Raw genomic sequence first — 27,852 nt, forward strand, 5'->3', positions numbered from 1 at the left:
ACAAGATTTGTGCATGAATTCTATTAGATACCATTAGGGATTGAAATCAAACCAAGACATTTTTACCTAAGGTGCAAGCAGGTTTGTAGGTGATTCACTAAGAATTTAGAATTTGAGTTAAGGTGAGAAAGTTCACAGCGTATGAACCTTCATCCGCCTGGTTTATGCACATTTTGAACCCATTTGACTTGGTGGACCAGTTAATCTAGTGCAAGAAACTTAACAGTGTGAGTGTCCTGAATGGCATATTATATCAGCTGAAGAACATTTGATGAGTTCTATTTCCAATAGGATGCTCATTTTCAGTTAAAAGTCTCACAACCAATAGGTTTAAACAGGGGTGAAAACTTGCATCCCTTCTTTATTTGCTGTTTCTGGCTTCCCTCTCCTAGACTTTGATAAAGTCAAAGTAAATTATTTAGAGTGTGGAAGAAATAGAGCCCTAGTGTTAGTCAGTAGGGCTCCGGCCTTGCCAAACTCTGGGAATGCAGTCTGCATTTAGAGGAAAGCGAAGCACCAGCATTTTCATGAAGCAACCTCAGCTGATTCCTCTATCAGAAACCTTTGAACAACAGCCCATCTGCATATATCTGCATATATGGATTAGACAGTATAGTAGCCCAAAAGAAATTGCCAGTCCAAGTATGTAAAAAAAGTCCAACCGCTTTATGACGATCCTCTTTATGTGCAATTTTATGTTCAGGAGCACCTGGAACTTCTGAGACATTCTTAATGAGAAACAATATAACAATATGCGACTGCAATACATTGGGAGAAAACTACCAGTGGGTCAGGGCTATAAATTATGCTTTTATGCTTTGTCTTCAAAAAGCAAAGATGAATGTGCAGAGGGGACAAAAGCAATGTGATCCCTGCTTTCCAATCTGTTCTGCTTTCTGTGTAATTGCCACACCAGCAGATGAATGAAGGCTATGAGATAGTGCAGGTGAATATCTTATAACACCAAAGGGGGACCTCCATTGGAGGAGAAGAAGATATTCACATTGAAGGGTAAGACTCTCTAAGACTTGCCCTCCAAACATTAAACATATGCATGTGAATTTATTATCTCATGCTGAAGATTGGGTGGTCTTGAATCTAATGTATGCTGGTTCAGTAGATTTGCTGCTGCTGGAGAAGATTTTCTACGAACTGTGCCATACGTGCTAGTGCTACAGTTGGCAAATTGCAGATCAAGCTGCATATTTTTCCACCCATTGGAGGAACTCCACGGAATCTCACAGAGTTTTCATGTAACTGCAGAAGTCCATGGAGTGAACCTCTGTGAGTTATGACCTCCCCTACATGAAAGCAAATAGAGTGCTACACATTTGTTTTGTCTTTTTCTTTCTTTTGATACCTTACTTAAGGGTTGATCGTGTTCATAATGGGTCCAAGTTTTGGGAAAGTGGCCCGTGAGGTCTTGTTGCATCCTCCAAAATTGATACTTTTTGGTCCTGATTATGGCTCAGGTGGAATGAAGTTACCAGATGTAATTCCTCTCCACCTCAGTCTGAGTAGGTCTGTGTTCCCCCATAAAACTGGGAAAACAGGACCTATTTTTCCAGGTGGTAATTTTGCCTGGTAAATTTGCAGCAGCTTGGGAAGCATGCAATGATCCCCCCTGTTAGAACTTAGCTTCCCCTTCCCACTCCTATTCCCTGCATGCCTGTCATTCCACCCCAAACCCAGACAGAGGCTGCAGCATACACTTACCACCAGCTTGGGGAAGGTGACAAAAGTATGCGTTAATCCCCACAGAATTAGGAATTCCCTATAGTTGTACGCCTTGTAAATCAGGCTCCACAAGCTGATTCCGTATTCCATGGGGGTTAACTTGTAATTATGCTCTTTGTGAAATATGAGACAGCTAATATAGGTAGCGCATGGACTGATCTGGGTAAATCGATTGTAAGAGGCTTCAAAGTTTTAGCAGTACTACACTCATTTCAAGACATATAATATGTGATTGTTGGGAATTACAGTGGTCTTAGACTTGAGTGCAAGCATATCTAGTGGTCTGTTTCTAATAGCAACGTTAGTCAATGTAGCTCTAGCCTTAACATAATGGATAATCATTCCCCTATTTTATCATTTCCGTAATTTTCATTTACATCACACTCTGATTGAGAAGCCGTTTGGTGTCTACGCGAAACTCATACACACCTGTTTGTTTAAGAGTCGCCATCTCAGTATTTGGCCATGGGGAAATTTCTGAAATGTGCTGCATAATATATTTTTGACCTATGTGAAAATGCATTTTGTTGTTGTGAATTTATTTTTTAATTTCTGCAATTTATATTGAGTTTTATAGAAAGAAAAACATTAATATCCAGCAGTACAAATCTGTATTGGAATAAAAACTAAAAAGTGATCTAAAAAATAAATGATACATCCTACAAATAATAACGAAAGCTCACAAAAGATAAAACAAATAACAAAGGTTAAAGGAAAGGATTGGTATACAGCAGTTCACATGATAAATCTGTTTTCTGTTGATGCTTACACATGTTGATGTAAAGAGCGGTGTTCCAATGAACTTATGACACTATAATAATGTGCCGCTTGAACATATTGCTGTTTAATGCTTATAGAATGCTACATTATCATCTTGTGTATAACATGATAATCCTTTATCCTTCTTTGCATGAGATGTATTGTGGAGTATTGAATTTTTCAAACAAATTCCTTAATCTGTCAACCTTACTATCAGAATAAATCATCCAACCTAAACATTTAAACAGAACTTGCTCTGTATACACCGCAAAGTTTATATAAGTTAGATATTGGACTGTAATGATACTTTTTTAAGTAGAATCACACCAGTCTTGTTTCAGCTTTCTTTTTCCATACAGGAAAAATTAAAACTTACACTTTTGTGTATGTTTACTATTTTTTTAAGAATTCCCAAACTGCGAGTTTAATCTTCCTAATAGTAGTTTTACGACTCTATAGATAGGGCCTGATTCACAAAGGTACTCTTTCACTCATATGTAAGTTTACTATTTTTTATTCACAAACTACGGGTTAATAGTATGCTTAAATGACATCACATTTAGATTATAACCCAATTTTAAGAGATATTATAAGTCTTTGTTGAAAATGTGCGAAGTAAACCTTTCTCCCTTTCTCCTCACATGCTACAAATGCCCAGCCACACAATCATGAGGTACAAAAGGGGATACGCATGTGCATGAGCCATTATTAAATGCACTTTTAGGGTCTTAAAATTGTGATTCAGATGTCTTGACCATACAGAGGATGTTTGTGCACCCAACAGAAGTTTCGAGAAAGATTGTTCTATAATGTTTAAAACATTGCCATCTTTCGAGTTGTGCACCCTCAAATATGTTTTCTATCTGTTTTTGCTCCTTTTAGAACTCTGTACACTTTACCCCTGGATTGTATTGGTGTCACGCTGTAGATAAAGAAAAAATAGGAACTCATCCAAGGTACAGGAAGACATCGGAAGAACAATGATTTGCATTCTGGAGCAGTGGAGTTTAAAATACATGTTCATTCCTTAAATTAGGTTAAAAGAATTTTACATCCATATAGTTACTCCTTGCTGTCCGTGTAGAAATGCGCGCTGTAGGTCAACATCACCAAGGATATTATGATGTTTTTGAGGCAACGCAGAGGGACACATTTAGAGTTCCTAGGCACCGTGAAAAAATGTGATGCAATCAGACACTACACATTTAACATGTTCTGCTTATGCTTATTTACAATAATAAGGTATTACTACGACAATGATATGAGTTCACTACTCATTAGGTCCCGGAAACACCCTGATTATTACCACCAACAAAAACGAGTGAAATCAATAGCATTGTATTCTGAATGTGGTAAAGTAGATACTATTTCACAGAATTCATTCGGATTTAGGTTGAAACGAAAAATCATAAAATGCTTTAAAAAATTGTCATCAATAAATATGTGCCTTATTAATGTACCGTGAAGAAAATGGACGTCGACACAGATTTAAACATATCACTTTCCACCCTGTGGACTTTTCTGTTGCTTCTCAGATCCTCAAACATGCTCATCAGAAGCCATACGCAAATTCCAGAGAGTATTTGAAGCCAAAGTTAAAAACCCCACTGGGGAGTACTTCACAAATGTTCAGCTCAATGAAGTGAACACAATGTTATCCGCAGTGCTGACACAAATGAAATCTGAAAGAAAGGCAGATGTGATTTTTAAGAGAGATTCTGTATAGAATGTAACACTGGTTTTCTTTTTTCAGCTTAAAGCAAAAAAAGTTCTGTCCCTTTTCTCTCGAGTTGAAAAAGCAAGCTCCAGTGAACAATATTGTTCCAAAGCTGCATCTTCAGGCTTCACAACAAAAGCATGTTCTTCAATTAATAAATAATAAGTCGAAATATTTTACCCAGAAGACTGCTCTAAGACATTGCGAAGAAAACAAAGGTTTTAGTACTGCAAAGGGCATGCACCCAAGTCTTGGGCGTCTGTAGCTATAATCTTAACTTATCAATATTTCTCTAACATTATTTTTATTGCTTGTCTTTTATAGCCCCTTCTATAGCCAGACTGTAACAATACAATGATCCAGAGGATACAAGTCTTTATGTGGTTTATTTCTTTTTAGCTAGGTAGATACAGCCAACTGACAGGATGCACACTTAGAGCTGATTTATTTTACAATATCCTTCTGTTAAAAAATGACAATTACTATGAAATAGACGTTGGTGAAATTATTTTCTTTATGGGACACAAACAAAAGTTCTATCATATAGGAAAATCGAGGGTATTTGATAGTGATCATAATATGCTTCTAGCATTATACAGGATGAAAAAGTGTCAGTAACTATGTCACCAAGACAATCCGGGCTGGGTAATTTAACTTTGGAATTTGAGAAGTTTGATTCTAATATCGATCAGTGAGCTTTACGATTCAGTAAATATTGGGTGATTATGGGCAAATCTCGTAATCGCTGTGTGCTGAAGAGGTGGATTGTAAAGTAGTTGTGTAATTTAAAGATGTGATTTTACATCGTCTCTCAAACATCCAAATTTTACAGCATTTCCTAGTTCAGTTTGTGGGACATAAATACCAATATTTGTGAACTGCGCCCGCCATTTAATGAGAAAGTCTAAGAAGCCCTGAGGTATGAGTGGCTCTTTTGAATAAAACAATCCTCTATTCTTATTTTGGTGTTCTGTTTACAACTCAAAATGCATTTCCTGTTTAAAATATAGTCTAAAGAACTCTCAGGAGAAATTGGCTGGGTATAGTATTTCTTGCACAATTCTCAAAATGAAGGGTTGTCATTGCTTCCATAAATGTACAGAGATTGTCAGACCCTGTTCGATAGGGCCATGGGGTACGGCACAGTTGAGCTACTAGGGCACGGTTGAGCTACTAGGCCACAGACGCTTGGTCTGGGATCATTTTCCCTGATGTCCCAAGTTCTGTCCTACTATGGCTCGACAAAAATGGGCTGAGTACACCAATGTCAACCGTTGTCTCCTAGTAGTAGTGATGGCGAGCAGCCATAGGTTCTCAGGGATTTAGTGCATGGGTGCTACAGCTCAACAATCACTCAGTAGAGCAATAACATATTGTCCATTGCTTTAATACACACAGAGATGTCAATGCTTCACAGTAAAGGCTACAGGTACAATTGCTTTACTGGCACTGGGGCAACTGTATGTGGGGTCATATGTCCCTCCTTTCTATCCCCTCCTCCTCTGTAGGCCTCCTACATCTAGTAGATGTGTTTCCTCGTTTCAGTTATTTCTGTGCAGAAATCAAGGCACAGCTGGAGATTACACTTTTTTTATTAGTTTGTGCATTGAGTTTGCTCAGCAGTCCTCAAGTGTTATTTTCCAAAACAGTGCAGTCGCTCAATCCTTCTTCAATGGCCAAAGAGGACCCGCAGTCTGTGACTGGCTTGCTTCTTCTTCCTGGCGGAGTTGCACCAGCTGGAGGCTCTCTCACACTTAGGACATGATTGCAGCAAGCACTTGCAAGCCACCTCTCCGAGTCTGTGGAGGAGTGCAGGCCTTAAGTATAAACACAGCCTTTTGGCTTTTTTGTGTGGTAAGGTTTTGGGCTGCTGGGTTAGAAGTCACTGCCTACCTCATTACAGTTTTAGATCAGAGCAAGCCTACAATGGGTACAGTTCATTGACACAGTAGCATCGTCTTATCAGGCACAGATCATTTTTGCAGCTTCACAGTTGTTTGGGAACTCTATTGATGCAGAGACACAGGCCGTTGGTACCACAGTTCCTGACTGGAACCGCTTGTTCAGAGTCTGCAATCATGATGCCTCAAGTATGCAGAGCTCTCTCACCAGCCTATCTCTTTAAATAGACCTTCACACCAACGGAGTAATGCTGCTTCTGGCTCTCTTCAAACAGTCAAACTTCCTGCAGAGTTGACAGACTCCTCCCCTCTCTTAGCAGGCAGGTTGGCTTCCAGGTGCTTCAGCTTAAGGGAACAGCTTATTGCTTTCATGCAAGGCTCAAGGTTATGTCACCTCCTGTCGGGGAAGCTGGTTGTGAAGCAGGCAACATCTCTGGTGGCATAGCAGTCCTTTGAGTACTCTGCAGTCCCTCCCTTTCTTGGTGAAATAGAATTTCGTTCTGTAACAAGTGTGTCTGTGCCTTCAAATGTTATACTGTGAAAGCAGACAGAGGATGTGAATTCTCTTTCTGCACTTCCTGAACCAATTTGAGGTGTTTCAAGTGTCCTCTCCAGGCTTATCTCTAGACACAGCCTTTGCATTAAGTGATATCCTTCACACCAACATGGTCTCCAGCGTAGAATACCAAAACAGCATAGAATACCCCAAAAAAACCACAAAGAGGTGTGATCTTTTTTAACCTGGCTATCAATTGTAATAATGACCAGAGAACAACAGAGAGACAAGCTGAGACTACAGTCCCTCTCTTCACTCCTGCTTTTAAAAGCTTCTCTCTGCAAAACAACCTAATTAAAATACTAAAGGAGCTCCTTCTTTCCTTCAACACTTCAGTGTCTAGGTTTCCTCCCTCCAGCTTCAGGGATGTCAGTAATACACTTCCACTGTCTAGGAAAATAAAACAATCTCACCTCCAACTTGTTCCCAGGAAAAGGCCAAGGGCTTCCAAAATGGAGCTTACATCCTCCATTAACCTGTTCACCCACACACACCAGGCAAGTACCACATAGGCCACACAAATACATAGGCATCACATACATGTAAGAGGCTAGTGTTAGGATCCGCATTTGTGCATAGAAATAAGATCTTACATGAGTGGGACTGTAGGCCTCCAATACAGATAAAGTTCTGGTCAAAGCTACTGATTTACAAAACATGATACCTGCCACTACCACTCTCCATGCTAAACCCACGACAGGGACAGTAGACCCTTGTCAAATTAGGGCACACTTGGAGTGTTGTCAAGGTCACAGGACCTCTCTTGAGGACCTCTATCGTGACAAGGGAGAGGCCCAGGTCTTTGTGCACACTATTTTAGCATGAGACTGGGGCCAAAATCAAAGGCCAAGACACCAGATACTTGCAGTTGGGCACTCAATCTAGGGGAACAAGATAGTACATCATGAATGGGACATTCCTGTCTCAATAGAGAGCTTGAAACAAAGAAATGACAGTCATATTTGTATCTGATACCTGTAAATCCATGTATAACAGTGAAGATTGAAAGATGCTTTAGATAACACTGGAAAGTGATATGCAACAGCTGGTGTGGTAAGGTACAGACTGAGATTTCAAGGCCAAGGCATCTACCACATAAGTGTGTAAAAGTTGTCAGAGAATGCTGTTTACATTATGCATAGGTTATCCAGTTTTCAGGTAAAACTGATTATGAGCAATAAAACCCAGCTAAAGGGAATATTTGTTTCTTCTTAAGAAACTTGAAAGCACCAGAATTTTCTGTACACTCACTGTTTGGACATCCTCTGGTTTCAAAAAGTATAAATGCAGCCCTTACCCCTAAGTGGTGCAGAGCAGGAATATCGCCGCAAAAATAGCGTGAGACATAAATATTGCCGCAAAAATATCGTGGAGAAGATATATTGACAAGAAAAATATCGTTGACAAGAATATCGACTGACAGGTAAGTAATATCGATCACAAAAATATTGACGTCTTAAATATCATTTACAAAAATATAGTTGACAAAACTATCGAATTATTAATAATGTTATGTATTTTAGTGTTTTTAATGAGAATTGTTTGTCATTTTATTATACATTTTAAAATTTTACTAGTTATTAAGATTTTTTTAAGTTTAATTTTGTGTTTTTAATTCTGTAGTGGGTTGTGGGTTTATAGGGGAATAGGGTGGGAAGTAATTTAATTATATAAATTGAAATGATTGTTTATAGTAGTTAATAAAAAATTTTAATTGAATTTTGCGTTTTTCGGTCCGTAGCGGGTTGTGGGTTTATAGGGGAATAGGGTGGGAAGTAATTTAATTATATAAAATGTATTGAATAATTAATATGTATAATAGTGAATGTATAGAGTTAAATATGTTAATTGATTAATTAATAATTGTTTGCTAATTAGTTGTTAATTAATTTCAATTAAGCAATTAATAATTCATTATGTTAATTGTTTCATTAATTTTAGGTGTGTGTTGAGGTGTTTATATGTGTAAATGGTGTGAACGGTGATCAGTAATTAATTTTTTATTGATTCATTATTAAATATTTTTTAATTAATTTCCATTAATTAATTATTAATTGTAATTGTGTAATTAATTTTAGGTGTGTGTTGTGGATATTATAGTGTTAATTAATGTGTAATTAATTATTTTTTAGTATCTTTATTAATAATAATATATTTAAATTTAAATATTAATTATGTTGATATTGGAAATTAAATTTCATAAAAGTGTTGATTTTTTTTTTTATTGTTGTGGGAACCAGCACTTTCCCTACTGTTGCACTCACTGGAGTGGGAATAGTAATTTTTAACCCTCCGTTATCCAGTGCTTTCCCTACTGTTGCACTCACTGGAGTGAGAATAGTAATTTTTACCCCTCCGCTATCCAGCGCTTTCCCTACTGTTGCACTCACTGGAGTGGGAATAGTAATTTTTACCCATCCGCTATCCAGTGCTTTCCCTACTGTTGCACTCACTGGAGTGGGAATAGTAATTTGTACCCCTCCCCTATCTAGCGCTTTCCCTACTGCTGCACTCACTGGAGTGGGAATACTATTTTTTACCTCTCCGCTATACAGCGCTTTCCCTACCGTTGCACTCACTGGAGTGGGAATAGTAATTTTTACCCCTCTGCTATCCAGCGCTTTCCCTACTGTTGCACTCACTGGAGTGGGAATAGTAATTTTTACGCCTACGCTATCCAGCGTTTTCCCTACTGTTGCACTCATTGGGGTGGGGTTAGTAATTTTTACCAATCCGCTATCCGGCGCTTTCCCTACTGTTGCACTCACTGGAGTGGGAATAGTAATTTATACCCCTCCGCTATCCAATGCTTTCCCTACTGTTGCACACACTGGAGTGGGAATAGTAATTTTTACCCCTTTACTATCCAGTGCTTTCCCTACTGTTGCACTCAATGGAGTGGGAATAGTAATTTTTACTCTTCAGCTATCCAACGTTTTGCCCACTGTTGCACTCACTGGAGTGGGAATAGTAATTTGTACCCCTCCGCTATCCAGTGCTTTCCCTACTGTTGCACTCACTGGAGTGGGAATAGTAATTTTACCCCTCCTCTATCCGGCGCTTTCCCTACTGTTGCACTTATTTGAGTGGGAATAGTAATTTTTACCCCTCCGCTATCCAACGCTTTCCCTACTGTTGCACTCACTGGAGTGGGATTAGTAATTTTTACCCCTCTGCTATCCAGCGCTTTCCCTACTGTTGCACTTACTGGAGTGGGAATAGTAATTTTTACCCCCCTTCTATCCAACGTTTTCACTACTATTGTGTTTATTTTGCTATTAAATGTATTTTTTATTCTTTTTTTAATAGTTTAATGTATTAATTAAATATAGAATATTTTATTTTATTTTAAATCATTTATATATGTGTATATTTAATTTTTATATAATTTTAAAAATGTTACATATTAATTAAATATAATAGTTAATAAAATGTATTTAAGTAAATATATGTATATGTACACATTTGTTTGTGTTTATATTTATTAAACTAAGTTTATTTGTTATAATTAGTTAAAATATATTAAATGTATATATTTTGTTAATAATATTAATATTATTTAATTCATTTTATTTAAGTCATGTAATTCTTTTAAGTCGATATTTTTGACTTCTATATTTTTTACATCAATATTTCTGTGGCGATATTATTGTACTTACCTGTCTAAGTACAGGCAGTTAATATTTTTGTTATCGATATTTTTACATCGATATTTTTTTCATCTATATTTTTAACATCCATATTTTAACATGGATCCCCCCTAAGCACTGTCTGTGATGGATGTTCCTGCTGTGGCCCATTTGGGCCATGGTAAGCCACTTAATACAGCAAAAACCAAAGGAAATGATGGACGGAGTGTTGAACATTGCAAGCACTCACCCCCAGTCAACTGATCTGGGTTTAATCCATCACCGTTCTTTAGCCCACTCTGCCAGCCCAGTTCAGACATGGCCATATGCAAATTAGTCTGACCCTGTGCCTCATGGGAACAGTCCAGCCCGAACTGCCAAGCCATGTCTTCCCTGGACCGGAAACAAGCTTCCTAGGACCGGTTTCTGGCATTTCAGCCGTCTTCAGCCAAGCTTGCTTGAAACCAGTGGCAAATTGAGCAAGGGACTCACGTCTGAGCATACCCTGCCAATTTGTGGTGAACAAAGCAAAAACCAAAGGAAATGATGGACGGAGTGTTGAACATTGCAAGCACTCACCCCCAGTCAACTGATCTGGATTTAATCCATCACCGTTCTTTAGCCCTCTCTGCCACCCCAGTTCAGACATGGCCATATGCAAATCAGTCTGATAAAGGTACCAATGTTCCGATTTCATTTTCTCTTTTTCAGGTTTTTCTTTTCATTAAGGCATGTCTCAAGGGCAATATTTAGTTTTGAAAACACAAAATACAAACATACATTTAACTACATTTATACATACATGAATTACCAAACAACATATAATGACCTACTGACATATTCATATACATAAACAACATCAATTATGTGGCCTTTCTTTGACCAGTCCTTCATTAACAGATTAACACTAGGCGGATTTTTCAATTAATATTGTATATAATATATCCTTACAATGTGTATTGCCCTGGGGTCTCTGACTTTAAATGTTGTCAAAGGGAGAGTAGCTATAATTCTGGATCTCTCTCAGACACTACTAATGTGACTGTTCTTTCCCAAAGGCATGGGTCAAAGCGTTTCAAGCCCCTAACTGTTCCAGGGGTTCTCCTCAGGACCTGGACTCGGTCATTTCTGTTAAAATTTAAATGAACGGGTGTTTGTTAGGGAGTATTGATTATGGATTAACCCTGTTACCTAACTCCACTGTTTCATTGATTTAGTCTCATACTTCTTGTCATATCAGAATGGAATCTTCCAATGTCCGGTATCACCACAAGGGGTACTTGTGGAAAAACGAGTTCCTGTAAGTGGAATATACCATGTTCAGTATGTGATTATTAGCCTGTACAGATTCAGTAACTGCAATGTATGTGACACAAACAATTTGGGTAATATCAGTATTTCAAATTGCACTCGCCTTCTGATTATGGAACACTGTCATACTGCCTTTGCCTTTTAGCCTTCCTGCTTCCATTGTGCGCCGAGGAGATGAAATCCATTTGTTAGAGGTAGATTGGTTACAATACACGCACTTGTGATGCACCCAAGTGGTGTGTGCTCAGTGTAGAAATCCGCTGCTCATGTAGTGCTGTCTATTTGCATTGCATTTAATAACGCGCTTCTGTTCAAGGCGATGTTTTTACTCCGTGATTCCTTTTGTTTGTAATGGTTTAACTTGCCTTCAATGATCCTTGAAGTTCCTTTCATTCCATCTGTACGCTTGCTTTAATCTCGTGGCTGCTCTGTTTTGGATTGCTCGAGTGGCTTTGATGTTTATCAAGGCTATAGAATCAATTACCGAAAATGACTCGTAAGGATTGGATTCGTTTTCTTGTGCTTCAAAGTTGCATGATGGATGTTGTAGTCTCAAACTGTGTTTGAATCTATGTTTTTAGTTCAACGTCTATAAATTTCCCTCATTACATTTAAGCCTTTCATGGCTGTATTGACCTTCATGATAAGGTAAGCCTCCTTTCTGATTATCAGACTTTCCGGGTTTCCACCACTGGGGCTCGGCGTAATTGCGCAAAGTACAGTCCATTTAAAGTATTTTTCTATATGGCCCTTCTCGACAAAGTGATTGACCATGGGGGCTGTAAGAAATGTATTTTTTAATCTGGAGTGGTGTTGTATAATGCATTTTATTACCTTTTAATAATTCCCCACTCCAGCTATGTTTTTTTCACCATCCTATACACCCTTCGCTGTTACTGTCTTACCTTTCTCTCGATGACCTATGCCTTTTCTACAAAAATATATTATTACAGGTAGGATATTTTTTGGGCATATTTCTAATTTCTCTCATAATAGTCAAAGTACCAATATACCTTCTCCAACATACTACTAGTAGTTGGTTATTTTATGACAACCACAATGACACTAAAGCAAAGGAAGTTCTATGACATCATTGGTGTGTAATGGCTTGTGAATGGACTTGCACGCATAGGGAAAGACAACCTTGATTTGATATTTTCAGACTTTGACTGGGGAACATTTGACTATAGTTTATAGGTTTTCACAGATAGAAACAAAGCAGTATTTTTCTCTTTAACTATTCGAATATATAAACAGTCATTTTAATAGAACTTGGGCCAAATGTAACAAACACTTACCTTTATAGCTGGACCCTCCCATCCTATCCAACTGCATCAAAACTGATGTCAAGTCACGTTAGAAACTAGATCACCTCTGTTCTGGATGCAACTCTTTGATTAAAATCCAAACAATGTCTATAAAATTATACCAAATAAACTTTGGTATATCTTTGAACTTACCGTAGAGCATCAGAACTTTAAGAAAGTGAGACATGCCTGGCAAAAAAAATAACCATTTGCAGATAAATTCAACTGCAAAGCTGCCCTTATCTCTTATAAAAAAAGAATTAATAAACATGCACAATATACATATCACTCAATCAGAATTAATGTCATACATTCCTGCTTGAGAAGGGTTCACTATTTTCCAAAGCCTAGCTTCTTCAGAGGTTGATACTCCTTTCATCGTAACTATTTATTCTCTCGGCGATCATCACTCTGACATCTTTAACCACAAAAGTTTAGATATTTTGAATTCTTCAAAGAACACTCAATAAAAAGTGAATATGCCATTGGAATTCCTCCAATGGAAGGAGCTAAGGCATCTAATTTTGTTTCCTCATTCTCTTTCGTAGTGGGGATGAGCAAATAGCATTAACAAATTCAAACTATTTCCTCTGATTCCCTTCTAGATCCTAACCCCAGTAAATGATGTAGATTTGTTTCAAACTCTGTAACCCTTAATTTGACTGTTCATTGCTTTTGCACCAAGCAATGGGGTGCAAAAGTGCTGCAACCCTTAAGTTTGATTTATTAAGCCATGTAAGGCCACCTTGGATGGTCCTAAGTGGCTTGATAAATCCAGAGTAACGTAGTGCAGAGCAAATCATTTTGTTTCGTTACTCTGCCCCAGGGAAGCATTACATGGGTGGTGCGTGGTTGTTCACTAGCAAAAACCATGGCTTTTGGCACATTCCCAGATTTACAATTAGCGGTAGACCTGGGAATGCATCAAAACTGCTACACATCCCCAGGGAAGGCATAATGAGGAGAAATATATCTATTTCACCCTGTTTTTTCCTCTTTCTTTGTGTGCTACATTTTGCAGCACACATATAAAGAAGAAAATGCCTCAGGGTGTTCCTTCCTGCACAAAAACAATCCTTCAAAACTGCAGGTGTGTTGCCTCGTGCACTATGAAAACACAGAGTAGCTGTAAAGCAGCTGCACTGTTTCTCACAGGAATGCACTGCCCCCAGGACAGCATGAGTTTGCAGGTGCCCTAGGGGCAGCGCACTCATAGGGTGCATTTTCACTGTTTGCACCCGACGCACATTCTTAAAGGTGCACCGAGTGCAAACAATGAACATGTGCATTTACAATAATACGGCCCAGGTATGGAATGATATCTTTAACTTTCATCCATTTGTCTTCTGATCTTCTTATAGCACTGCAATGATGTGACCAGCTGTTGCAAATGATATCAGGTTGGTTTATAGAGAGAGATGAAATTCCACCCTGATACTGATGGATTTGTCAGCGGCTTTTAAGACTGTATCTTCTCCTGTTCAGATACATTGTCTTAGGGATAGCAATGATAAGGTTCAGGCTCTATGTGTGTTCATCTTTGCATGGGAACATTGTCAAACTGTCTTTAACCCGCCTTTAATCCCAGACTATGTAAAGACTATGCAGATGACACCGATAGCTAGTACAATTGGACTGCACCAAAATGAGTCCTGCAAGACGTTTAAAGATTGACATAAAGCACTCATTTTCACTTTACGCAAAAACAACATTAAGAAATACACCACCAAAAGTCATTTAATATCACAACACACATATCTAAATGTGATTCTTTTCATTTCAAGCGTTCACCAGGGTGAGTCTGTCTTTTCTGTACTCCCGGCTAAAGATTGAAAGTATCTTCCGGAAGAGCTTCAAGCCACTACTACAATCCTCTGCTTTTGCAACCTCTTACAATTCACATTTTCCATGCCCCACTAGCATCCTTGATTACCAGTTTCATGTAGAGTCTTGTATTCGTGCCAGGAACCCTTATTTTCAATTACCAGACTAATAAACTCTAAGTTAAATATAAATGCATCCATGTTTAGAACAACAGCTGCATAATGAAGATCAGGAGATGGAGTAACCCTGTTTAGGCATGCAAACCGGTGGGCAGCAACACCAGCCTGAAATTTCTCTCCATTCTGAATTTTCTTGGAATATTTGATTAAAGATTTTGCCAACAAAATAGAAAAGTGGAGCTATTCACCCTTGGCTTCACAGAGAAATTATTTTGAGGTGATGGACAGAAGAAACAGAGGAGATGGTATTCATCATTAGAAAACCTAGGGCCTGATTTATAAATAGTGCTATCACAACAAATGATGGATTGAATGCTGAGTAAATCAAACATTCATCCACAGTCAAGAGATCTGGGTTAAATCCATTGTTCTTTTGCTCATTACGCCACCCCAGTTTGGATCCAGCCATATGCAAATCACTCTTGACCCTGCTCCTCATGCAAACGGGCCAGCACAAGCTGCCAAGCCGGGTACCCACAACTGGGCATACCCATCCCAATTAGGACAAAAAGTGCTACAGCAACACGATGGACAGAATGTTGAGTAAATCAAACATTCACCCTCAGTCAAGGGATATGGTTTAAATGCTTTGTTCTTTTACTCACTACGCCACCCCAGTTTGGACCCAACCATATGCAAATCAGTCTTGACTGTGCTCCTCATGGGAACAGTCCAGCCTGCACTGCCAGGCCGGGTCCTCACTGGACTGGAAACATGCATCCTGGGGTGAATGTTTGGCATTGTTCAGCATTCTGTCCATCAATTGTTGTTTTTGCATTTGTCACCCTGAGTTGGTATAGGTATCCCCAGATGAGGGTCCCGTGCTGTCAATGCCACTGGAGTCAAACTAGCCTGACTGATGAGAAATGATACTCCGAAACCTGTCCCAGGATGATTGTTTCCGGTCCTGGGAGGCCTGGCAGTTTGGGCAGGACTGTTCCCATGGGGAGCTGGGTCAAGTTTGATTTGCAGATGGCTGGCTTTAAAATGGATTGGCATGGGGAGAAAAATTATGGATTTAGGCTCAGATCGCTGTACTATGGTGAATATTTGATACTGTTCAACATTCTGTCCATCAATTGTTCTTTCTGCATTTCTGATTTATAAATAGTTGCACGGTCCATTATTATGCCATGGAGACAGAGGAAATTACTCCGTACCCCTAGTGGAGGGCCTGCCCACATAATTTATAAATGACGACCAGGCAGGCGTTAATTTATAATACATTGAGAGTAACCGCCTTCAAGACCCTACCAATGCTTTTGGCTGTTTGGTGCAGGGTGGAGGACAGAGCCCTACACCAGTTTTCTTTTTAATTTTTAAAAAGAAACAAGATTTTGCTTTTGAAAATACATATTTAATTCCCAGTTTGCTATAGGAATCATTTCCCGTGGAGAGGTGGGCATTATTTTTATTTTACTGTTCCTCAGCACCAGGGTTTGACTGGCTGTGAAGGACAGTAAAAACTTTGCAAACTCCGCAAACTGAGTGGAGTTCACCACCCAGGCCTACTTTTATTTGTGCTGGAACGTAACTCTACATTCGAATCACTTTGTGGGAAACATTGAAAACCTTTATGTTCCTCCTATTTCAGTGCTCCTATAGGAGGATGACACATCTCCAAGATACATCATCAAACAAGTTTAGTAATCCAAGCATGTGATCGAGATGAAACCTCCAACAAGATGAAATCAGAGATCAGATCTTGAGTGTGGTCTAGAAACCTGTCATGGCTTAATCCATGGGATGGCCAATGAACTCATTTTGTCAGTGGTTTACCAGAAATATAACGTGAAGAGCAATTTTCATATTTTTCCTAAATTTTTTGTAATTTGATTTCCCTTGTAAAGTTGACTTCAGTTCAACTGAATCTTCAGGACCCAAACTTTTAAAGGTCTTCCTCCATGTATAAATTAAGCGGTCTTTTTCCCATAATCAGGTGCCATTCTTGGATTAAAGCTCATAATGGGTAGATAGTAGAAGGGCAAATTCTTGAGATCGCTTCAGCATCTTCTCGGCAAGGCCTTTGCACTGTGAACTGAATTATTATCTATAAGTTAAATATATTTTTTACATTCACACTCATAGATGTGACCATGGTTCAGTGCTTAAAATGAGACAATAGAAAGACAACTGTGCGAGATAAAATCTTTATAATTAAAAAAATGGCAGGAACATAATAAAATATGTTCTCCTTTAGTGCAAAACCTGGCAAATCTGACACAATAGAACTGTAATCTTCACATTACTAGAGCTCAATTAACTTATTCAAAAAGACGATTCTATTTCCAGATGTTTACAAACAGCTTTAATACTAATCCCTGCACAATATCAAGGAAAAAAGATCTTTACTGTGGAGAGAAGCTATTGAAAATGATTATTTGCACTGCAAAAATCAATCAGTAGAGAAGAATACAAAGCTTTTTAATGTTACATTACGTCGAATAATAGGATCTTGAAAGTATACAGCACATCCATCATTATCCCCCAATATTAAACATTAAGAATGCATGTTAGGGCACATCGAAGCTCAGCTATATATTGATTAATTAATTAATTAATTAAACATCATTATTCCAATCTTTGAGTGATTCATTGGCTAATATTTCATATTTTTTATTTTGAATTACCTTTCTTTCTGTGTAAAGTGACCCTTAAATAATACAGGCCTGATACCTGGAAGAGCATTGCGAAACCGAAGGGGTTATGTCTGCTGTAATAGACAGTCATGCCACAACAATAGCAACACAATTTGCATCTAGAGAATCATTAAAAACCAAACTATCAAAACCTAACATAAAATGCTGGTGTGCATGAAATCTTTGACTTAGGTTATGAGAAATGAATTGACAAAATACTTGTAACATAAGAAAATGTTCAATCATGTGCAGAACATATGAGGACATTCAGTAACCCCTTTTATGCAGTCCTTTCTGAATGTATGCAGATTAAAGGTTATCTTGTAAAGCTGAATCTTAAGATTTCAGATATCAACGAATGATGACCTGAAGCAACTGACTGCTGAGCCCTATCCACTGTAGTTTCAGCTTTCACCTTCATACTCCAATACCCAGCTTGAACTTCCAAGTAGTCTGAACACACTGCAGTGGAAACAGAACAAAATGTATGATGTTTAGCATTAGTAAAACCATAAAAGTTTTTTTTCCAGTGAAGATTTTTAAATTAAACTAGTTTCTAACATGCACGCTTGGTGAGAAATATCCCTTATTTGCTGGCATTTGAAAAATTACCATTTGAGAAAAATACATGTCCTTGGATGAGAGAAAATCATTTTTTACTAACAATGGGAAGTAAGCATCATATTTGTTATTCCTGCTTTTCCCATATCTACAATGCCTGTCACAAGAGCTATCTCGCAGTGCAGTACAATGCCATTTTGGCATGTAACTCTTACATGCATTAATATTATACTGGATTGCTCCAGAATTTGTGTGCAGATCCCACTGTCTTAAAGCAGGCCTTTTTTTATAGCAGCGTGATCCTTCAAAATGAAGTAAAAACTCATCTGCTACTTATCTGAAGTTTAATTTATACATTGATGATGCAACTTCAGGAGAGGTTGTACAACACATACCAGTTATAGAATACATATATGTTTCAGCTTATCAGCATAGTAATAATATTTGGGGAGAGCCCAACCAACATTCTCTATAGGTATTCTAAGGACTCACATTGCTCTTTTGGACCTTCTGTGCCAATACAAATCTGATGATGTCTAAATGGATTTTTGTTAGCCATTTCCTTATTAACAAAAGGTGTTTAGCCTTAAAAAGATATAAATGTTGTGGAAATAGTTTAACAATGTTGCAGTGGCCAATGAGCCAACGAGAACTGATGCTAATTCTTAAGATTTGTATGTAGTTCTCAAAGAAGAGGCTAATAATCTATTTCCATTTGCTCATTTGCCTTGGCTTGAACTTGATCCCTAAATACACAACTGATTTAACCATGCACTGACTTTGTATGTGACCAATGAATTGGATATTATCTGAGTGCATCTTTTTAAATGTAACATTGAAATTGAACAGGAAAAGGCAGCCTCATTTTTGATAAATTGGATTGTCATGTCAACTTCGGAAGAAAACACTGCAACTTCACCTGCATATGTTAAAATGTTAATTAGACGGACTGTATACATTTCCTATTTTATGATTCTCAAGATTAAAAGCTTATGGTAAATGGTACATAGCAGCCATGAGGAGCAAAGACTACATTCTGTAGTGCCCCTAATCATCAGAATATTATTGGAGCTGTTACCCCCTCATTAGTATGTTTGGTTTGGCTTTCTGGTATAGAGCCCAAATTAAGTTTATAAATCTGAGTCAAAATCCCATCTTCTTCATGACCACCCCTAGTACCATGAGAGGGAATCCTACACATTATTTGTAGTTGCCCTCATACCCCCCTAAGTATGTCATGCTTCATCATTGGGCATTGCTCCTCTTCGGGCCAGTGTGGCAATGTCCTATGGGCTTCCCTTTTGTGTTAATTCAAAGTTATCCAACAATGGAATTATGTATAATATATTATGAACCCAAGACAAGAAATCTACAGACTATAGCACCATAAAACTAGGGTATGACATTTTATTAAAATTTTTTAAATTGTATTACAGTATTATATCCAGGACTGCTTAATATCTTGCAGTCTCCATCAATAAATGGAATTCACATAATCACAACCATAATTATTCATTCACAATAGTACACATTTAACACTTCTAATCAATAATTGCACATAATTAAATCTGACATAAAGTAAAACACTTGATTGAAAAAGACAATACAATAAAAGTAAAAAATATAAAAACAGCAAATACAATTGTGTCCTATTGTCGACGCGTTTCGGTGCAATATATAATGTACAACACCTTCTTCATGACCAACACTTTAAAACAGCTCTCACTATCGAATAAAATCAATCTATAAAAAAAGGGGGATACATACAATTAAATTACATATTTGTGCTTATAGTACTGTGTCTTTTCTTTGGTTCAAATTATTTAATTGTGGATGACTAAATCAACCAATACATTGTGCTGTGTTGCATCCAATGCTTTGTAAAATAAGTACAGAAAAACCGTACTTCATGTTTATCTACATTATACGAGCTATCACCCCAAGTGCCAAAAGGATAGTATTCCTTTCAGTCAATTTCTTCGGATTAGACGTAATTGCAGTGACAATAGGGACTTTGAACAACATGCACTATCCCTGCAACAGAAACTTCTACAAAGAGGATACCCTAAAAGACTCATCAAAGATGCTCATAAGAGAGCTAAGTATTATAATCGTGATAGCATCCTTGAGACCCATGACAAAACAAAGAAAGAACCAGGAACAGTGATGGTGAGCAATTTTAATAGCATGAGTAACAAACTAAAGAATTTGATAAATAAGAATTGGTACCTTCTAAACAAACCAGGGAAAAATCCACAGAATAAGCCCCTGTTCTCATATAGAAGGAATAAAACCATCCGAAATCACTTGGTTAAAACGTTCAGAGAACCAAGAAATAGTGTACAAACAAACATCCAAGATGAAACGAAACTAAAAGGCAACTTCCCGTGTAGCTCCTGTACACATTCCAAAATGATTATTAAAGAACAAAAAGTAGTGCTCAATGGTATATCACATTGGATAAACGAAATGGTCAACTGTTGAACCAAAAATGTGGTATATCTTTTGATTTGTCCCTGTCAGAAGGGATACATAGAAGAAACTAGTAGAGAGATAAGGTTTCGCCTAACTGAACATAGATCAGCCATAAAGAATGGCAAGAAGAATGCTCCGTTGGTAGAACATTGGCAAGAAATGAAACATAAGGAAGATGATCTAAAATGGTTCATCCTAGAGAAGATGAAAATGTCAATAGGAGGAGGGGATATTGACAAAAAAAGAAAACAAACAGAACAATTCTTTATGTCCAAATTTAAAACTTATCACCAGGGTTTAAACAATAGAGAGGAATGGGAAAGAATTATCAGGTAATTGAGTATACAACGATGTAGTGTATTGAACATGACTAAATACATCCTCCAATTGAACCTGGAAATAAAAAAATAAAAAAATGAAAATTTCTTCAATGATAGTTATATCTCTAGAGAGTGTGTCTGTATATACATATCTGCTTCTTGTATGAACTCCTATAAGCAGTAAATGATAGTGTGATTTATATATGACTGACTGAGAGATAAATATGCCCAATGAACTTGAGAATTTACATTTGGTGCTAACTTTGACTATAATTATCGACTATTGATTATGCAGTAAGAAAGCAGGCGACATAGCTTTATTCAATATAAGACGTTGGATTATCTTGTATTCCGATGTACTAATAACAAAAACTGATCTGTTAATGCTGCCAGATAAAATACGGTGAGGCATCAAGATAAACGATACACACCCGTGACCTAAATAATCTAAGCATACCACCAAACATAAGACGGTGTAAAATATTGTGTATCCTGAAAACCGAACTAGTCAAGATTGCTAAATGAAAGAAGGAGTTTATTCAAAATGGCCCATATGACTCTAATATACCATCTCGATTTTACCCTCAGATGGTTATGTTCTAATATTCTAAACATACGAGTATCTTTGTTCTGCACAATTGTGCACTATTGAAACCTCATGGGAACATCGGCATTTGTATGCTGTATGTCAACAACAAAAGAGTTTTTCACTAAGAGATTTTAATAAATAATATAACACCAATCGTGAAATTACTTAGTTTGCGGTGTAAAATATTGTGTATCTTGAAAACCGAACTAGTCAAGATTGCTAAATAAAAGAAGGAGTTTATTCAAAATAGCCCATATGACTCTAATATACCATTTCGATTTTACCCTCAGATGGTTATGTTCTAATATTTCTAAACATACGAACATCTTTGTTCTGCACAATTGTGCACTATGGAAACCTTATGGGAACATCGGCATCTGTATGCTGTATGTCAACAACAAAAGGGTCTTTCACTAAGAGATTTTAATAAATAATGTAACACCAACTGTGAAATTACTTAGTTTACAGCGGAATAGTGATAGGTCAAAATTGTTTCATATAATATAATAAAAATGGAGAGCTTTAAACAAAATGCTATTCCCTGGTTCTGATGTGTACTTTGTAGGATTTAATAAAGCTCATGGAATTCAGACAGGGACCTAAGGAACTATCAAAATGGCCGCACGTATACGTAATTACGTGGATTGCAGTGTATAAAAAGAAAAGATGTGACGCTGTTGCCCGTGCAACAAGCATCTGAGAACCCCGTTAGACGTGACGCTACGTGTTCGAACAAGGTAAGCAATGGGGGATCGTTTGTGACAAGAAATGGTAGCGTCCCCAATATTGTTGGTGCAGCAATACGTATTTTCAGCAGTTTAAAGAAAATAGTTTTCCTAATGAGTTGGTTTGAGCGCAACCTCTTAATATAAAGCTGTATACTTTACGCTTGAGGGAATTTCATGTATAACGAATGCAGCTGCTTCTCACTACGACTGCAATACGTATATTTAACGCTTTCAAAGTAAATAATTTTCCAAATGAGTTGGCTCGAGCGCTACCTCTTAATATAAAGCTGAATATTTTACGTCTGAGGGAATTTCACGCATAACAAATGCAGCTGCTTTTCATTTTTATTAAGGCTATTGCGAAAATAAAGTCATTATCCGTTTTGTAAAACAAAAACCGTTGTGGTGCCTTAGATTATAGTATGATATTTAATACTCTAGCTGTGCATTCTATAGATTAGCGCATAGATACCATCTATATCATAATACCATCACTTTGAACGAGATAGCATGAACGACAATACAAATTGAGAAATTAGAATATGATTTTATGGAACGAAATTTTACGTATAGTAACGTGACCCCCTTCGATACAGACTATATGGCGTACTTTGTAAAAGGCGGAACCCCTGTTGTTTGGGAGCGGGAGGAGACTTTAAAATGAGAAGGCCCCTAAACAAAATTATAAATGGTATTGATAGATAAGCATGCGATTCAGAAAGAGGACCCCCAGCGCTATAAGCGATCTGTTTGGCTAAGAGGAGCTGGTGACATTAAAAAGTGTAGAACTCGGCCTTCTCAATAGGGGCGTTTACAAAACAGCGAAATACTAATAATTACGTATGAGGTAAGGATATCTCGTTTTAAATCCTAGGTACTGGCCTCTGCTTGAATTGAATAATAGCAAGAGAACCATTGACACTGTGAGAAGCAATTTAAAAGGATCGTACCACATGGAAAACAATTGGAAAAGCAAAGAATGATATAAATCTTTATTACTGTTCAAACGGTGAGCTGAATTTATAATGCTTATTTCACAAAAAAAAAATTCTTTAAATAAAATTTTAACAATTAGGTTCCATCGCTATATGGACACTAATATTAGCCTCTAAATATTGTATCCCAATAGGGTCTATGAATCATTAATGGCTTGGCACGTACATACACAGATAAGAATTGAGGAATCATCATTAGAAAATACAAGTGTGACAATAGGGTAAGCGGTGACTTCAAGATTAAAATTATTATTATCTTAATTGCTAAGCAACTTAAAAAGGAAGTATCGACATAAATATGAGAAATTTAATCACTATAAAAATGCTTAAAGTATTTGCATTTGTTTCGATAAATCAGGTTGAAGTGAATTGAGACACTCCCCCATGGCTATCTAAGATAACGATTGTGAAGCCCCATTTCTGTGTAATTATAATTACTATATATGATTTGAATAAAGGGTAATATGATCTATACGTCCCTGACTAACTGGCAGGTGTGAGACGATTAGCAGATGGAGTATGCCCTATGAGTCTCTTTTATAAATAACTAGAAAACGTACTCCAAGAGACCTTCTAATATAAGCACTGAGATTCTACCACGACCATCAGTAGTGTCCTGTGGGGTGGTTACTTTAGGTATTTCTGCATTTAGCTCGTATAATGTAGATAAACATGAAGTACGGTTTTTCTGTACTTATTTTACAAAGCATTGGATGCAACACAGCACAATGTATTGGTTGATTTAGTCATCCACAATTAAATATTTTGAACCAAAGAAAAGACACAGTACTATAAGCACAAATATGTAATTTAATTGTATGAATCCCCCTTTTTTTATATATTGATTTTATTCGATAGTGAGAGCTGTTTTAAAGTGTTGGTCCTGAAGAAGGTATTGTACATTATATATTGCACCGAAACGCGTCGACAAGAGGACACAATTGTATTTGCTGTTTTTATATTTTTTACTTTTATTGTATTGTCTTTTTCAATCAAGTGTTTTACTTTATGTCAGATTTAATTATGTGCAATTATTGATTAGAAGTGTTAAATGTGTACTATTGTGAATGAATAATTATGGTTGTGATTATGTAAATTCCATTTATTGATGGAGACTGCAAGATATTAAGCAGTCCTGGATATAATACTGTAATACAATTTCATTTTTTTTAATAAATATGTCATACCCTAGTTTTATGGTGCTATAGTCTGTAGATTTCTTGTCTTGGGTTCATAATATATTATACATAATTCCATTGTTGGATAACTTTGAATTAACACAAAAGGGAAGCTCTTTTTTTAAATATTTTACGTACCCGGTCCCTTTTGGTCAAACCTGGGAAACTCTCTCTCTTTGCACCCCAATGTCCTATGGGCTCCACGAAGGGTCACTTTGGCAGAGATCTTTTTTTGGTTTTACTCTATAATGAAAAGATGTGTGTGTGTGTGTGAGGGTTTGATAGACATGTGGGGTGGTCAAAAGTAAGAGAATAGAGAATAAAAATATCTATTAGATACCAAGAAAGTATTTTATCGTGGATTAAAGAAACTGGTTGAAGCTACTGGTGAAGTGTAATATGCCCAAGTAGCTGTGAGTAAAAAATAGTGTAATCAGCTCAACATGTTTAATGCCTGACAGTCCCTAATGGATCCACAGTGCTTTGTCAGGACCAGTAAAAGGTGGGTAGTGAACCTTTCCCACACCTATAATGTTAAGTAGGTATTCCACAGTGGTAAAGTACCGGGTGTAGAAGTAGATAGGTTATAAACGTCTACCCTGTATAACAATCATCAATATCCCCATTGGTCGATGCAGAGGTCAGCTCACTGTTGCTGAATATTACAGGTGGATGAAGGACCTGGGACCTATAGTACAATCTATCATTGATTGCTTCATCAATGTTGGGGATCAGCTAGCAAAGCCTTGTAGAGTGGCATATAGAATTGGACCTTTTCTGATTCTGAATCGTAAGTTCTACTAAAAGTGGGCTACGGTCTTACAAACATTGGGAAATAATCTTATTTCCACTTATGGCATTAATATGTGCTGTGCTAGAAATGTAACTACATTTCACTCTTCTTACGCAAATAGAAAACGTGTATCCTGGGTCTCCAGATCTCAAAGGTCACCAGCAATCCAATAAACCATGTATCTTCATTAATCTGTCAATGTATTCTATAGTCTGGCTCATCCTCTAAATGCCTGCACTCTCAGTGACAATTCTCTTTCTGACCAGACCAGTTTAGAACCCCTAAGACTATTAATGGGCGTCTCTATCATGCAAGTTCAGATGTAAGCTAATCAAATGTTTAATTATTTTAAGAGAATAAGTTCTTAGTTGGGGGGAATGTGAGGACTAACAAAGTAATAGGTCCCAAAATGCTGCTTGATCAACCACACAGTTTCAATACTTGATACCTGTGCTGTACACAGTGTGATCACCACAGATGTTCAGTAAACACTTCAGACCTACAATATGGCTGCCCACTCACAATCCCTGAAGAGTCCCTGCTGTGGCAGGTTATGTGTGTGCAGACATGAGGCTGCATAAGGTAGTAATTTCACATATGCAGACTGAAGACATGCATACATGTGTTTTCTTACAAGTTTCCATGTAACCAACCAACAGCCACTTCCCCAAGATGTGCAAAAGTCGCCTTATCTTAAAATGCAGACACTGGCAGTTAGAACGTAGTAGTTAGTCCAGTTGCTGTAAATTTGCCATGAGTGATATTCAGGTAGAGAGACTCATTCACAAAAACAGTCCAAAGATGGGTAGTCAACAACCCATACTGCTACATACACCCCGGCCAGCTGGAACAAGTGGAAGAGGCTCATGGTGACTGAATCAAAGATACCTAGTCAGCATCAACAAGTGGCAATGGGTTCTGAACAGACACACCATTTGCCAGTGGTCTACCACCACAGATATCTTAAACTGGCTATCCTACACCAAGATCACCCACCTAACTCAACCATTAGGCCATCTCTCCTTACTATGAACATAGACTTCACTAATAACCCTCCTGGTTCTAGGTCAGATGTGTTCAGGACTCTGGACACCTTCTAGGCCTGTGTAGATGTAGATCCACCCTTGCCATGTGTCATGCAACTATGCGCCAATCCTGCTCTTCTTGGCAAAGCTTCTGTGCCTCAGCACTGATGCAGTCAAAACAGACAGGTCCAAAATCTGTGCGTTGGGTCACTGGTGGTTTTCCCACTGGAAAATACACAACCACGTTGCCCTACTCATCTGGCCTAACTACACCCTGAAGATGCATATGCATATGCAGGTTGCTTGTAGAATTGACAATCACCCATAGCACTTATGTTGGGGTCATAGCTGCCACCACCCTTGTGGAAAGATTGACGTTCTTAAGGAGAGTACAACCCAATGAAAACTGAGTACTTCTGTGACAGAGAGTCATCCTTGGGCAGGCACACCCACAGGAACCACCACGAGAACCCTAGTTCACCTGCCTTCTGCAACAACAGGGTCCATGTCCTCCATCAGTGGACTCTCAAGCCCTACTGGGTTAACTAGCAGTTCCACTGGGCACTGTGTATGCCACGCCTCACTCATGCTAACCTTAGGCCACCGCTTGGCTTCCGAGAAGTCAGATTGGAGACCTCTATGAAATATGACAGGCCACACTGTAGGCTTCCACATCACACCTTCTACATCACTCAGGTGAGGGGCTGTCCCCAGCTTCTGAGTCCATGTCTGCTGAACCAGGACTTCCAAGGGGCCTTAGGACCACACCCCAAGGCTGGGACACATAAAGTGCACCAGAGAGGAGTTTGCTAAAGCAAAGCCTTTTTAGTCTGTCCTTCTGACAGGTAAGAGCAATACTCCCTAACAGTGTCTGAAAGTATCTTGCACCAACCCAGACTGGTGCTCCCACAAAAGTAGGCGCAACCCGACTACCTGGCTGTGCTACTGTAGGCACACCCACCTCCTATGCCACCTCCTTGTCATGGGCATCTGCCCAAACCTGGCAAACATTCAGTGCACTGGGAGGAGTTTTCTAGATTGTGCCCCTTGAAGCCTGCCCTTCAGTCAGCTCAAAGCAACAGGCAAGCTCACATGTCTTGAACACCATAAAGCTGAGGGTCCGCCTCCTCCAACCAAACCATTGCCTTGCAAGCCAGAACTTCTCAAGGTTGTATCCCAAAACTGGTACACCTAAAATTCACCAGACAGGAACCTGCCAAGGCAAAGTCCTCTGCAGCCTGTCCTTCTGACAGCCAGAGCAGCAATTTTTTAAAATTATTTTTTAGAGTTTCATATAGCACAAACTAGAATCGAGAAATTGGGTGTGAGAGCGCTTTACATGAGCACCAGTTGTGTTACAGATGGACACATTCATTTTTGTTAGGCATGGGGAGATGCCCAGAATCACAGGATGTTGAGCGTCGTTGCAAAGACTAGAACCCGGTTCCCCAGCTTCAAAGTCGACCCTCTAGCTGTAAGGCTACACCCTCATTCCTCACATATGTAGATCTCTCCTCCCTAACTGATGCTAAGGGTCCTTCCCATCTGAAGCAGGCACCTTCCATCCCCCTGGTTGGGCCACAGAGGGCTCACTCACTTCCTGCAGATGCCAATCTACAGGGCCTCCAC

This window comes from Triturus cristatus, chromosome 8 (genome assembly GCF_964204655.1).
Source record: "Triturus cristatus chromosome 8, aTriCri1.1, whole genome shotgun sequence".
Lineage (NCBI taxonomy): Eukaryota > Metazoa > Chordata > Amphibia > Caudata > Salamandridae > Triturus > Triturus cristatus.